We start from the raw sequence: 16750 nt of genomic DNA on the forward strand, positions 1-16750 counted from the left end.
GTAGATTTATTATATATAAAACTACTTCACAATTCTGCAAACAACTACATATATATTATACCCTTAGAGAATATTTAATTTAATAACATTTTAAATTGTATAATAGAATTGAATAAAGAACCAGATATCTCATTTTACAATACATATCCATAACTCTAGACTTTCATAGAAAAATGAACTATGAAAGTGATCATCTACTTAACGTTTTGATTTATGAAATGGCATACTGCTCAAGAAATTTACATCTTAGTAGGGGAAGACAAACACATCAACAAATAAATGCAATAACTCAGTTATAACTGAGTTGTGCTGCAGTACACAGGGGAAAAAAAGGAGGGACCAGTCAATTCTGAGGGAAGGGGAGGATTTATGGAAAAGATTAATTAAAGAAGGAGACACCTAAGCTGGGTCTTGGAACATAAAAATGCGTCCATTAGGTGGACAGGTGAGAGGGAAAGACTATTTCAAACACAAATGGTTGTCTGGGGAAAGACTGAAGGAGCAAGCCAGCATGGCAAGTCTGCGAAACCACAAGCAGCTGGCTAATGTTGAAGTGCAGGGAGTGGGACTAACAGGGAGAAAGTGTCATGAAAGATTAGGCTGAAGAAGCAGGGTAGGCTTGGGTACATCACTGATGATCTTAATTGCTCTTCTCTACACCGTATGTACTGTGCCCGCAAGTCAGCAAGAACAACATGCTTCTCACTTTACAGACTGAGATAATTTATCTCTGAAGGTCCAAGTCCTGCCTGGTTCTGTGACATTCCACTAAGCCCCAGAGCAGGGCATGCATCCATTTGGCAACATTCACTCTGGGCCATTTAGAGCTGTATAAGCTGCAGTGGAGACCAAGGGTAAGAAGTGCCTAAAACTTAGGAATTGAGGAAAGGAGGGGAAACTTCACAAAGAATGCAGTGCTTGAACTTAGCCATTACAGATGAATCATAAGTCTTGCACAGGATATCACTGACAACTGTGTTGGGCGAAAGGCCATGAAAGAATATGATAAATCTGAAGAATTATAGCTGCAGTGCAGCTGGGAAGTGAGATGAGATAAGGTTAAAAAGGTGAGAAGTTTTCAGTGAAATATGTACAGATTCCAGAAATTGGCCTGTAACTTTTTCATAAATATGATTTACTTTTTTGGTTCGCCTTCATATCTGAGACCTATGCCACAAACACTGCCCAGTATAAGCCAGGTACTGTGCTCTAAGTATGCAAAGATGAATAAAACACAGTCCCTGCTTTTGAGAAGATTATAAACTAGTAGAATTCAGATTTATATTCGACTTTCTACATCATATATTTGTTATCTCACTTATCCTCCGTACACGTGAAGCAGAGAGGATGACTGTTACACCATTTTTTTTCAAACTGAAGAAAATCATGGAAAGACCATATTAAGAGAGAAATCCACAGTTCCAACTAAGTCGGTAGTAGATCAGGATTCTAAGCCAGCAGTTCTCAGCTGTGGTGTCACTATCCAGTGCTACTGCAATCACAGAGGTAGACTGAATGAAATGTGTTGCTCACCATAAAGTACCAGGGCCCTATCTATACTCTATATAAATTAAAACATCTAATTTATAGACAAATACTTGTGTTTAAAGAGGAACCTATAAGGATGTCACTTCAGTGTATATGACTAAAAGAACAACCTGAATGACCACTGAGGAATAAGTAAATTACTGCATAGCAATACTAGAGAATACCATGCAACTTTTTTTTTCCTTTTTTTAAAATTGAAGGATAGTCAGTTACAATGTGTCAATTTCTGGTGTACAGCATAATGCCCGAGTCATGCATATATATATACATATATTTGTTTTCACATTCTTTTTCATTAAAGGTTATTACAAGATATTGAATATAGTTCCCTGTGCTAGTAGAGCAAGATATCCAAATAATTATAAGCAAAGAACCATATTACAGAATGAAAAAAGATGCAAAATCCATGTATAATGATACCTTTTATATAAAAAAGGATACAAAAATTTTAAATGGATATCTTTATATGAATGCATAGGAAAGGTTCTGAAAGGATACACACTATTTAGGAGAGGGTAAAGGACACAAGAAAGGAAGATGGGCCAAGGAGATTCAGTCATCTGTTATGTTTCCGTTTTTTATAAGAATATATTCATGTATTACTTGTCTAATTAAACATAAACAACTGAGATTAGAGCAGAATATTTTCCCTATAAAATTATTTCCTATATATTTCCCCATAACACTACTTGTATTCTGTATCTTGGTAGGAGAGTAAAAGTAGAGCAGAATGAATTATTTGAAAGTACCTGTACTTAGTCAACTCAATGTACTTTCAAATAACTTGAAGCCTATGTTATCTATGCTGAAACTGTTATATTTAACAAGTACAGTTAACAACTATAATAATGATCAATGATCAGGAATCCTGAGAGCTGAAATTTAAATGTTCATACATAAAGGTGGACAAGTACATTTTTCTCTGAGCTTATAGTAAATTACCCTGGTTCAGCTCTTACTATGGGCTGCGTCCTGTGCTCAATTTAATGCTATTAACCTATATTATTTTGGTTACTTTTCACAAACTCCTGTAAGGATTAAGTGAAAAACTGCAGATAAAACTCTTCACACAAAATGCTTAATGCATACAACAATACACATTGTCCTTTATGGATATTACTACTGCCTAATCTCTAACTTCATCAAGTCAGCCCTCACTCTATAGCAGTCAGCTTTTCAAAAGACTCACCAACTTAACTGCGCTGAATTAAATCCAAACTCTTTCACCTGACAGTTGAAACCATGTGTTGCATAGCTCCATCTCGCATCATGTCCTTCCATATCCTACCATTCTCTAGGCACACTAGACTGCTCACAATTTTTAGAACATATTATTTATTTTGACTTTCATAACTTATTCTTGCCACTGTTGCTAAAGAATTCTATCTATCCTTCAAGGTTCAGAAGAAGTATTACCTTTGTCATAAAGTTGATTCTCTCTGGTACTCTCAAGTACATTGTTTGTACCTCTATTATGATACTTATTTTGTCTTACTTGTCTGTAAGCTCACCGAAAGCAAGGTTTATTCATTTTTACATTCCTATTGTGCCTACCACAGTGTTTTACACACAATTTACATTCAAAAATGTAGAAAACTTTCACCATTACTCATAGCCCCAGTGATAACTATTAAGACTTGAAATTCAGAAGCAATTCTCTCTTTAATTTCCCCTTTAAATCACCTAACAGTGGTGATTTTGAAATTCAGAAGCAATTCTCTCTTTAGTTTCCCCTTTAATTCATCTAACAGTGGTGAACCTAATCTTACAATAACTCTGGTAGTGGCTCCCTTTCCAGTCCTAATTCAACACTCAGTGAGATATAATTATTCCAATACTAAATGAATAATGTGGCACATAATCAGTGACCTAATGCTGACAAGATTGGCTGATATTAAACTTATTATGAACTACCTTTGGAGAATGGAATACAAAGCATAAGCTAGAATATTAGAATCATCTTTAAAAATCACAGTTGGGATATAAAATTCCTCTGTTCAATTCTGGGTAATCACTAACCTATTTAAATTGAACTTTAAAATCAAAAGATATGTTTGATCATCTACCTAGTTAGTAAATAGAGTCACCTTTTATGGATTGTTTCTAAATCTATACAAATTGGTAAAAGCAATAAATGTCCTTAAAAGCTAGACTGCCCTCAGCCCTCTAACCATTCAAAATTTTCTCTAGGTTAAAATCTAAGGCAGCGGGATGCCTTAGTTTTCAGTTTTGTTGTTACATTCCATGAAAATTCCAACTACTTATGACCTTCTTGACTGGTTTCTTTTGAGCAATTAAGTAAAAATACAGCAAATATTAGCTATACACTTATATAATTAAATTCTTCAGGTAAAAGTACTACATAATACATTATTTGAGTCTATCTAGAAATCATCTTTCCAATTATTCAAGAATATATTACCTCTTCATGTGAAGGCATTTGTAGTATAGAATAGCTGAGGACCTCAGGACAGAGAAGTAGTTTCATTTATTTGGTTCTCTATATACTTGTACCATATAGTGAACCTCTTAAAGAAAGACCGTTTTGTTGTTACTGTTTACTTTTTAGTGAAGACCAGAGTACTTTTTGTACATTTACAGGGCTTAACTCAACAGCATTTCAAATTTATTTTTCTTAAATTGTTTTTGCATTAGTTTGCTACCACCAGCAAACAAGTTAAATTGGAAATATTCAGGCAAAAGATATGTTAAAGTCAATGCTAGCTGCATGTTACCTAGATGTTAGGAATGTTACTAAACTTTAAAGCAAGATAATTACAAGTTTTGAAAGTAAAGTTTTGGTTACTATAGATTTCATAGTAAGGCAGTTACACAGGCTAAGCTTGACTGGTGCCATGGACTTAAGCATACCTGGAAATAGAAAAATTCAAATGGTAGCTGTTCTTGGTTGGCCCATTGCCATTTTTGCAGCTTACAAATTTTTAATTAAGTAACTGCAGTGAGCTCATCTCTACTGGATACTTCTTTTCCAGGGCAGGTCCAGGAACTGGGTCTGGAGCCTTGAAAGCAGAAGAGAAACTAGAGTAAACTAGAGGTAGGCAGAACAAGAAATGTGACCAGATAACATTGAGATCTATCAGCAATGAGGTAGTCCCCAATGTCTCTCACATAAAATATTCTTAAGTGGAAAGGAATCTTTTAAATTACAAATTACCAGGAGATGCTATTCTCACCCAACTCCACTCTGAACTCCAATTCTAGAAATTGAAACAGTAGCCTTTATGAAATCTCTATTGGCTTTTAGCAACAGACTGTCCAATATGGGACCATTGAGTATAACAGAAAGAGAAAAACAACAATAAATCCATTTTCATTGGTAAAATTGGAATTGTAAAGTCCTCATTTCAGGTCCCTTTACTCTTCTCTTTTGCTATCTTGTTTCCAATCATTTTCTAATTGTTCCTTTAAATTCTTACAATTGATTCTCATAGGTTTCTTAAGAAATGCTTTAGCTGTATCCAAGCAATGAGGTTCAAGTTCCAATTTTTAAAAATACTTGGTAATTCTTAAAGAGGGAGGCAAAGAACAGCTTATAAGATGTGGTTCTTAACCACACTGGAAATTCTTTTTTCCATTACCAAAATAGATTCAGTAATGGGGGGGGGGGGGTAGGTCCACATTACTTACCAAAAAAACCCCCTCAAAACTTACAACTACAAAGATTACAGAAATGGTACGCTGTTAAAAATGTTAAACTATTTATTGTACTAATCAGATTACTAGGGCCTGGAAATGATGTCCTTATGCTTGGTAAGCTGACACCCTTAGGAGTTTCTCTAAGAAATGAATCAATCCCTCAGCAGTCAAAATAAACGGAATCCTCTGCTGCTGTCAAAAGATGGCAGATTGTGAGAACTGTAGAAGGACAACAACAACAAAAAATAGTGAAGACAGGATTCAAGGAACTTAACTCCCTGCATTTCTAGTAACTAGAAACATAACAAAGCAAAACAGAATGAAAGTAGTTTTCAAGAAAAATGTAAAATTTCCACATTTTGTGATGGCATATTGTAGCTGTAAATATACTAGGAGAGAAAGACCTAGGTTTAAATCTGGTTTCAGTATGGACTAAACCTCTGCAAAGTTTCTGTCCTATTAAATGGGATACCACCCCTCCCCAGCTCTCCAGATTGTCATGAGAATTAGCACCTTACAACCTGGTACACAGTAGGTACTAAAAACAAAAGGAACCAACGTAACTTGGTCTTTAAGTCAGGAAATAGTTTAAGGGCAAAGAAAAGTCTTACATTTGGGCAATAATTTTCCTCTTACTGATAGAACAGTGGGTTCCACACAAAATTATTATTTACCAAATATGGTTCAAAGATCAGATTACACCTTCCCTGGCATTACCAAGTAATAGAGCAAGTATCATAAACCACAAGGAATTTAGAAAAGAAAAAAATTTCCTTATAGTTACTTGAAATATATTCACTGCTACAACTTTATTTCAAAACAGTTTTTAAAAGTTAACATGTTAAATGTCTTATTCACAATAGACTGCACTTTACTTAGAAATGGTAAGATTCAGTTTTGCCACAAGGCAAAAAAAAAAAGTAAAGTATTTAAGAATGACAATTTCTACTCATTAATCCATATGAATGGGGTTTCAGTTTAAAGATCATCAAGAAAAACATTTTAGATAAACCATTAATTTTTGTGCTTTTATTCTGTAACTAGCTATCCCATATATTGAAATCTCATTCTTAATAAAGTTTCAATTGATTATTTTGGCTTTTATATAAAATGGCTATATATAAAATTTTATATATATAGATATAAAATGTCATCTATGAATAATAAATATGCCTCCTCCCTTTCAATAATTACACCTCCTATTTTCTTCTTTTATCTAATTATATTGGCCAGCATTCCCAAGACAATGTTATGTAACAGTAATGCTGGCCAAACCTTTTTTGATTCATGACTTTTTAAAAGGAATTTAGTATTTCACTAAAATAGGAATTCTAGTATCTTACCATTTCTAGTAACAAAATGCTGGCTTCTGGTCTGAGATATATAAAATCTTGGCTATGTTCATTTATTCTTTTTTCACTAAGGATTCTTACTAGAACAAATGTTGACCTTCCTTCTTTTCATATACTTCAAGATATTTATAACCTCCCTTCACCTACTAATGAGTCAATTCAATTTATCATTACATTCCTAGAATGAATACTACCTGGGTTATAGCACTATTCTGTTAATGTAATGCTAGATTCCATTGATAGTTTTATTAAGTATTTTTTGCATCAACTTTTGTGAGAATGGTGTATAATCTTTTTACACTTGTATTTTATGTTATGCTGGCTTTGTAAAAAGAACTAGGAAGTTTAACTTTTTTCCCCTCTATGTTCTGAAATACAGTTAATTATCTGGTGCTTGAAGTTAAAAAAAATTCAGTGGTAAAACCTCCTGGCCTGGTGCTTTTATGGGGAACAGTCTCATACCAGTAAGACCAGCATTTTCATTTGTGGCTCCAGATCCTATCCCTTTCTTTCCCATTTTCTTGAGGAAACCAACACCCTTTCTTTTTAATCTCTCACTTCAACCTGTGAACACCTTTAAGCCTTAACCATCTTAAACATACATCCATGTACACATTCTTACCACAAAAATTTTCTTTAGCAGTTAAGTCTTGTTCAGCAAGTATTTATTCACAAAGCTATTTATTAAAATTGCTACTTTATTCAAAGCACTGAGAATGAGCTGCAGTTCCTGCCATCTATCCATTCCTTATCCCATAAGGAATACAAACATGCATACAAAAAACTTCAACAGCAATGCAAGGAATAAACAAACTACGCTAGTCCCATCTCTCTCTGACCAGCTGTGCCTTAACTCTTCTACTGAGTAGTTATGCTATGGCCTAAACTTTGTTCTAATTTCCCTTCAAGTTTCCTCCCTTGATAACTTCCTCCTTTCAAACCACCAAATCCAATAACCTCTTCAGACTCTTCATCTACCACTTTACAATAACTTTGCTGCTTGATTCATGAATTGTTTAATAAACCCAAATTAGATCTCCAAATATACTAAGTTAAAATTTTATTTTTTAAAAGAAGGTTCATAGAATATTTTAAGTTTTATTAGCCACTTTCTAATTCATCATATCATTTAAGCCTCGTGAAAAACCACTAAAGAAGGCCAGGTAGTTATTACTCTCATTGGCAAGGTTCAGAAAATTAATTTACTGATTATCAAAATTCCATAAGCAGCAGAGTTGGGGCCAGAGATGTATTTGTGGCTTTCAACCTCCAGGGTCCAGGGTTCCTTCCTTCCTCTATATTTCATTAACTTGATTAATTACTCACTTGAATGGCTAATGATCATTTTCTTCTTGAAAATTTTTCTAGTCAAGACTGCACATTCTTCTAGTTTCCTAGGTTCCTTATTTCTCTGACTCTTAATGTTTGTCAAAAGGATGTAGGTACAAACTTATGATATTCATTCTCTCACTGGTCCCTCTGGCATTTCATCTATACTTACAGCATACTCTAGGGAGAATCTTCTTTAAATTGTAGTTTAAACTTTCTGTTAAACTTGATGAAACTTAAAACATTCAGAATCACAGAATCTGATGTTGAAAGGGCCTTACAGATTATTTAGTCGAATATCCTTATTTAACAGAAGAAAAACATAAAGTTCAACTCATACAAGTCAATAGCAGAATATGAATAAAAGCTTAAAACAAAATTTGCCTTTTTAAACTTATGAATCATGAAATAAATACATACATATACAGTATACTTATATAGTCAGAATAATGCAACTGAACAATTTTAAGAGTAATTATTGAACCTTCTTCATTTTTGTTAAAGATGCTTTGTTCATATTTCTAATAGGACAGTACTAATATATGAGTCCATTTATCAAAGTAACTTTTTAAAAAAATCTCAAAATGGCAATACAGGTGAAACTTACTCAGTTCTATACATTTATGCATGAATTACCTATATTCCAGATTCTAAAAGTGAATGGGGAATCAAAATCATACTACTACCTTGGCTAATGCTTCCTACCTAGCTTGATATCATGACCCAGTCTACTGGGCAGAACAGATACCACTAGACTGCTGGCTGAAAACCCCTTAGAACAGTGTCTGGTATGTGGTTAAGCACTAAAAAGCATCGAAAGCAGCTACCACTGTTGCTGCAAAAATGATTACTTCTGAATATATGCATATTATTATAAATATGGCCATATTAATGATTCAGCCACATAGACAAGCATCCTGTTAGAGGACAAGTATCTCACTCCACTTCTTTTGGTCTACTGGTCAGGTTTTGTTCCAGCGAGCAGGGCCACAACCCTTAGTTAGGAACACCCTTTCCAACCACTCCCAGCCCAGAAGTACTTCAATATCTCAACGTTAGAGTGTACAGGCCCTGAAAATTAAGAGCCTGTTTTAAAAGAAAATTTTATACTCCAACACTTCTAAACTTTTAAGCTCATTTACCGATGGTATGTAATACATAAAAAATAAAAGGGAAAGTCAGGTGAAGCAAGAATTTTTTCCTCTTAATTGTGTGTGTATAAGGTTAAACTTAAACTCTTCCCCAAACTAGCTTCCCCACCTTCAACTTTCCATTTTTACCAGAAATAGCAATTTTCTTGTTAGCCTGAAAACTGAAATTACCTTAACTCTACTCTTGCTTTCCATTATCTTTTCCAACTCCTTCAAATTTCATCCATTTAATAATTAACATTTCTCAAAAAACAACTCCTAAGAGTCTCTCCTCACTGGATGTTACAACTAATACAGTCCACAAGTCACTTACACAGTTCCAAAATCTAAACAGTTCTGAAAAGACTTTTCAGGAAGCTTCAGTCAAACTCATTTGGTAGTGGCAAAAAATCTGCTTTGAACTGATGTGAAAGCTACTTATAGGCTTTATTTAGCCTACTTACAGTAATCATTTCCATTTTTCACTGCAGAAATACTAGTGTTTAATTACTGGATGACACCTCACAGCTTGCTGGGGATGTTATATATAATACACTATATATATATATATACTATATATATATATATATACACACACACACATATACACACACACACACACACCATGTACCTTTCTAAAATTCAAGAAGTTATGAATTCCAAGCCACAACTGGCCTCAGGGTTTCAGATAAGATACGGTGGACTTGTACAATATTATTCCAAGAATCCTACTTTAGGCACCTTATTCTTAACTTTATTTTTGATACTATTCCTTACGCCACTATATGCATTTCAGCCTCTGTATTTATCACCAAGTCCCATAGGTTCTGAGATACCTCTCGGAATTGCCAGTTCTACTCCATCCCTACTATCCCAATCATCCAGCTTCTTAATGACCAGTCCCATAGCTTACCTCCCTGCCACTAAGCTGTTCCCACCTCACCTATCTAGTACAGTAGATTAAGAAATGCTTCTATATAACCACTTTAAATATTCTACTCCTTTGCACAAGAACTTAGTAAACTGGAACAGATACATAATAAGTGGGTAAAGACAGTGATTGTGGGATTACAGATGAGTTTTTTGTTACCTTTTAAACCTTAGTTTATGTATAGTTGTAAGCTAAGAAGCGGTTCTTTTTCAAACTTAATGAAAAATTTTAAATTTCTAAAATAACTTATTATTTATTCTGTAATTAAAACAATAAAAACAAATGAAAAATTCACCAGGCTCCTTCCCCGTTTATCACTTCAAATAAAAGAACTCAGTGTAGTTTTCAAGGCCTTATCCAGTTTGGTTCCACTAGGTCCAGTGTCTTGGGCCCCTCTGGCAGTCTGGAGAAAGCTACGTATTTTCTCTCAAAGTAATATTAAACACATAAGAAAAAAATACATAGGATTACAAAGAAAGCCAATTTTACTCAAATATAGTTCTTTTTAAATGAATAGTTTTAAATGAGTAAAATAAAATACATGATTATAAAGAAAACCAATTACACTGAAAAACACAGTAACCAAGTGTTTTTGAAAACCTTTATTTGTGATATACATGCTTCTTTATTAACACTCAACACATAAAATCCAGCAGAGGTTCAATAACAAACACAGTTTTGAAGTAGTAATCTGCATAAACTATATTCAGAGATAGCCCAACTGTAAAGTCACATGAAATAGCTGTGCTTTTTCCATTAGTAATAAAGTCATAGGCACTGATAATACTACTGTGCTTTACAGCTTAAAATTGCAATAGAAGTAAATACTACATTTCAGGTACAGGTTATTGTTAATAAAAATATAAAATGTGTTTTTTTTCTCATCTAAATGCAGGGACTCCTCTGAACTCTACCCTCAGACCCCTTCAGGGTTATGGAGCCTATAGTAAAACTCTACTAAATCCATCTACTTCTATTTCCCGCTAGTCCCCATAGAAATCCAGTCAGACCTTGTCTGGACATATTAAACCCTGCTTTCACTCCTGACTATGCTACTGCTCAAGCTTAGGATGTCATCTCTCCACCTGGATGTTTATCAAAGCCTTAACTACCTCTTCAAAACCAATTCAAGTTCCATCCCCTTTCTGAATTATTTTCTAGTGCTTCAGCCCACATGGACCTCTCTATTCCTAAAACTCCTAATGTACCTGTGGGTCAGTGCTTCATGATCCAACATATAGTTATTCTCTTCTGTGTCCCTTCATCTAAGGTATAAGATCCCTGGGGACATGGGGCGATACAGGACACCACCTATATATAAAATGGGCACATAGAGTATATTCAATTAAGAAACTATCCTCAATAAACCAAGTATTAGAAGACCATTTGTTTGGAAAGTTTAAGTACTAGAAAATACATCAAGAGAAGGCCAAACTTTTTTTTTTTTTACTATATAGCAAAAACAGACATTAAAAATTAAGCTTAATACTAATAATTCATCTCAATCAGAACCTAGATACTCCTACTACATTAAAAACTCAGAACTTAATTACTAGGCAGTAATGAATTCCAGTAATAAATCAGGAAAGGAGTGCTAAAGTAGGCATAAAACAATGATTCATTCAAAAAATACTTGCTAAGCACCTACTACATGCCAGGCACAATTCAGTGGTAAAACAACCCCAAAATATCTCACACAAGAATTTACTGTTAGACCCTGGACTAGAACCTGGGGCTCCTGATTCTCGTTTTGAAGCTCTGAAACAAAAAGCTGTTTCTTTCAGAATAGGTGAAATTGGGGTGGGGGGAATGTTCTCTGTTTCAGAAGGCAGTAATTCATATAAAGAAATCACATTACAGAGAAATAGATTTGGAGAGATTAAAAAATACATATATGAATAAAATCTACATAGCATATATAAAAATAACATTAAAATCTCCATACACAAAATCTATAAATTAATTTTGGGGTAAGTTTCAATTGTCTTATGTAGAATATTTATTACCTAATGATACTAGATAAATGAAGTGTTACTCTACTCATTGATTAAGATTTTAATCACAAACACTTCATAAAGTTTTATTTTTCTTTGAAGAGCTCTGCCAAGTTGCCCTATTTACTTTCTATAAAAATATAAAAACTTACCTACCAATATCCTGGAGGTGGGGGTGAGTGGTAGCAGTGATGGTGGTAAAGATTATTCTAAGTAATCTTTTTCATTGGAGGGAAAGGTCCAAAAGAGGAGGATAATAGGAATGTGGGAGGAAACAAGGAATTGCTAGCCATACATTTCAATCTCTAGTGTTGATTATGACCAAAAAATTACTTTTCCTAATGGGAAGTTCTTGGACTAATAGCAATGGAATTCAGAGAGTGAGGGGGTAGCAGGGGTGCGTAGGACTGGAACGAGTAAACTAACAGCCCGATAGTGCCTTGCTAGTAACCAAAAGTCATCTTGTCCAAAACTCAACCCACTGCTTCCCACCTAGGCATATTGTGAAAAGGATTTGATTATTCCCACCTGTCTATATGTTAATTATTAATATTAGAGCATAATTCTGAAACTAGAAATCTCAGAGCCTTCCATTCTTTTCCTCACCATATGCAATCAGTGGCAAACTTCCACTGATTACTCCCACAAGTATTTCTTGCATTATTAACTCCTTTCTATTTCCACAAGATTCTTGTTCAGGTATCTGTTACCTGGACAATCGCGATAACACAATAACCTCTTATTTGATGGCTTATTCCACTCTTAGGTCTTTCTAAGCTGTATTTCATAGTGGTAACAAGCTTTCCAGCTCCTAAAACATAGCCGGATTATGTCATTTTCCTCTCCAAGAGAGGGTAAGAGATTTTGTATGTAGATTTGTAAATGAAACTGTACTGAGATTCAGTAGAAGGTGATGATGCTGACCTAGGGAATAATGGTAAAGAGGCAAGACAGGAAGAGAGGAGACTTTGTTGTAAGAACTTACAACAAAAGGAGTCAGAAAAGCTAGATAAAATGCAGGAAAGAATGGGATCAAGAAAGTCAAATGAAAAGAGGTATAATAATGACTATTATAAAGCTTTAAGCGTATTATTTTTGTAATAATTTTATAACAAAGTTTTCCATGAATAATTAACATTTATTAAGCATTGATTTATGTGCTAAACATTGGGCCAAGTGATTTATAGTGCATTCACTCACTTAAAGCTCCAATAATTATGAGAGGTAGGTACTTCTGTATGAGACTCAGCTGACTACACACTTTTCTCCCAGAGAATAAGGATTATTTTATACAGGCCCCCGGCCTTATTAACCATGATGCCTGAACAGAGCACTTCTTACTATGTTGGTGTCAACAATACAAGAGGAAAGCCATTCTTCCTATAAATTTTATTAATATGTCATGGGCTAACATGATATATACCTGTATATACAGATGTATACACACATATGTACATATAGATGCACATACAAACACAGCAGGGATCTGGCAATAAAATACTATGGCTTTCAAAAATAACTGTTCTCTTGGTGCTTAAATCTGGATTGGAACAGTAAAGGCTCAGGATATTTTTGTCTTTTAAAGCCCAAAGGAGAAAAGTTATATGAAAATAAAAAGTGTAATTATTACTAAATTTTATTAAAGAGAAACTTGGCCTATACCTCTACTGTCTACCTGGAAATGGGGAGAAGGACTAAGTAGAGGCAGATGAAAGATACTTTCTTATGAAACGTGCACTGGAAATTTTCTGAGACATTCTACTTAGGACTAAACTCTAAGCCCAGCCTACTATTTGCAAAGTGTCCTCCATTCAATACAAAAAGCCTCTGCCAAAGTTAAGATGATTTTGCATAAATCCACTACCACTATGAAAAAATAATAAATAACAAAAGGCGAAATGTGTGCCTCACTGACCTTGGGTTAGTAATGTTGCTACGTATGGGTGCATTCTTCAGGGCTGTAATGTTTGAAAGCATCAGAAAAGACACTTGACCATAATCTATACTCTGGAATCTCAAAAACTCATTTACTTTCAAAAGCAAGCAAGTCTACTAGCTTTAAACTTTAGTAGTGTGTGTATGTTCACTTATTCATTCAAATATTTACAGAAAACTTAAGTGCAAAGGCATTGTACTAATGCTGTAAAAACTTACATTTAGTTGGGAGAAACTGAAAAGTAAACAGACTATTATAATAAAACATGGTAAATCCTGCAATAGAAGAAACAAAACAAAGTGCTAGAGATATTTAAATTATAAATAAGAAAATATCATTAGTCAACCAGTTACAATGGAAACTACCGTGCCACTTAAAGTATTTTCTAGAATATCTTAATATGAAAATATATCTGAATGGAACTTAGAAGATCTTTTTATCAAGTCTATAAACTGACATTCACCCTTTCCCTTTACCAATATGTTTCTGGTAACAGAAGGTAAGTCTCTCCTTGCTAGCTATTCTGCATTCTTGTTTTTAATTTTTGTTTTTGATCTGTCTCTCTGGCTGACTTTTATTTACAAAAGAAATGTTGCCACAGAAAGCCATTTAAGAACTTAATAATCAAATCCTTTTCACAATATGCCTAGAGCTACTTCTTTATAAAGATTAGAACAAAATTCTGAAAATTAGTAAGGCACATATGTCTATACTACTATTACAGACATCAACTTATCAAATATGTATGATTTACTGTAATATATATTACAGTAAATATATATCCCCCAAATTGTCTCCCAACCACATAATTTCTGGTGCACTTAATGTGAGATAAATAACAATGCTCATAAATAGAACCAAACCAAATATTCACAAAGTGCTAAGAGAATCCTGCTTCTTGCTAATAAACCTTAAACAATAGCACATTAAAAAGAAAAAGGTTACAGGTATAATTTTAAAAATAAGTATCAGTATAATTTCTCATGCATCAACTCAAGTGATGACACTAATTTCTAATTCTACCCTGAATCTCTTTCTTGAATTCCATTTTGTATATCAAGTCGTCTACTTGATAGGTCCAGTTAAATGCCTAGTAGGCCCTTCAAAGTTTTCATGTCCAAAAACAAACTCTCGATTGCACAGCCAAAATTTGTTACTTCACTGTCTTCCCCAACTCAATCAATAGCGACTCCATACTTCCAATCACTTGGGCCAAAAATCCTGGCATCATCCTTGACTTCTCTTTTATGCCTCAGATCCAATTCATCAACAATTCGTGCCCACCCAGGGTTTGAAACATATCCAAAATCTGACCTCTTCACACCCTTTCCTGTTGTTACCCTGGTCCAAGCCACTATCATCTCTCATCTGGATAACTGCAATAATTTCTAGTATGGCTTCCCTGCTCATATCTTTGCCCCACTCTTATAGATTATTTTACATAGAGCTGCCAGAATAAATTTTTAAAAAGGAAAGATACCATCAATTAACAGTTTAAAGAAGAAAAGCCATATGACCATATCAAAATCATTTGACAAAATTCAATACTTAGTCATGAAAAAAACTCAAACTAGGAAAAGAAACATTTTCACCATCCTGATAAACAGCACCTATTAAAAAACCTACAGCTAGCATACTTAATGCTTTCCCCTAAAATCAGGAATAAGACTAGCTTGTCTGATCTTATCACTCCTATTAAACACAGTACTGGAAATACTTACTAGAGCAGTAAGGCAAGAAAAGGAAATATAAGGCATAGAGATTGAAAAGGAAGAAATAAAAACTGTCTCTACTCACAGACACAGTAGAAAACCCAGAGAATCCACCCAAAAACTACTAGAATTTAACAGTTTAGCAAGGTCTTAGGATACAGGGTCCACTTACAGAAATCAACCATATTGCTATAAACTAGCAATGAACAACTGAAAACCAAAGTTTAAAAACACAGTATCATTTACAAATGTTCCCCCCTCCAAATGTATCTACGTGTAAGTCTAACAAAACATGCATAGAATTTATATGCTGGGAACTACAAAATGCTGATGAAAGAAATCAAATACAACCTAAATATAAGGAGAGAGAAACTGTGTTCATGGATTGAACGACTTAACAATATAAAAATGTCAATTTCCCCTAAATTGATCTATGAGTATAATGCAGTATCTATCAAAATCCCAGCATATTTTTTTAAAACAGATTCTAAATTTTACACAGGAAGGAAATGGAATAATTAGAAAACAATTCTGAAAAATGAGAATTAAGTTGGGGAAATTTTACTACCTGGTTTTAAGACTTACTATATAGCTACAGTTATCAAGAAAGTGCAGTACTCGTAAAGGAATAAACACAAAGATCAAGTGACTGGAATAGAGAATATAAAAAAGACCCTCATAAGCGCAGTCATCTGATTTCTGACAAAGGTGCAAAAGCAATTCAATGGAGTAAGAACAATTTTTTTCAACAAATGGTGTTGGAACAACTGGATATTCCCAAGACAAAAAATGAACCTCACTCTAAACTTCACACCTTTGTATTAAGTCAAAATGGATCATAGGTCTACATATACAAGATGTAAAGCTTTTTTGAAAACTTCTGGAAGAAAACAGGAGGAAATCTTTGGACCTAAGGTTAAGCAAAAAGTTTTCAGACAAAAGGCACAATCCATAAAAGAAAAAATAGATGAGACTTCATAAAAATTATTATTATTTTTTGCTCTGCAAAAGCCCCTGTTAAGAGGATTAAAAGATAAGCCACAGACCAGGAAAAAATATTTGCAAATCACATACTTGACAAAGGGCTTGTATCCAGAAGGTATAAAGAGCTCATTAAGTTCAGTAAGAAAAACAAATAATCCCATTAGAACATGAGCAAAA

At 34.0% G+C, this 16750-nt stretch overlaps 1 protein-coding gene across 4 annotated transcripts in view; it reads right to left on the reverse strand.

The window, feature by feature from the left end:
• TAB2 (TGF-beta activated kinase 1 (MAP3K7) binding protein 2) overlaps nt 1–16750 on the reverse strand; it is a 76224-nt gene that overhangs the window by 46402 nt on the left and 13072 nt on the right. The window contains exon 2 of one of the 4 annotated variants that reach the window (XM_031456517.2): nt 4420–4568. The exons of 2 other annotated variants lie outside the window; for them this stretch is intronic. The gene's annotated coding sequence lies outside the window, so the exon portion shown is untranslated. Of the gene's footprint in view, nt 1–4419; nt 4845–16750 lie in introns of those variants that run through there. One more of the 4 variants, XM_064486594.1, reaches the window with a different exon arrangement.

Source organism: Camelus dromedarius, chromosome 6 (assembly GCF_036321535.1).
Source record: "Camelus dromedarius isolate mCamDro1 chromosome 6, mCamDro1.pat, whole genome shotgun sequence".
Taxonomy (NCBI): domain Eukaryota; kingdom Metazoa; phylum Chordata; class Mammalia; order Artiodactyla; family Camelidae; genus Camelus; species Camelus dromedarius.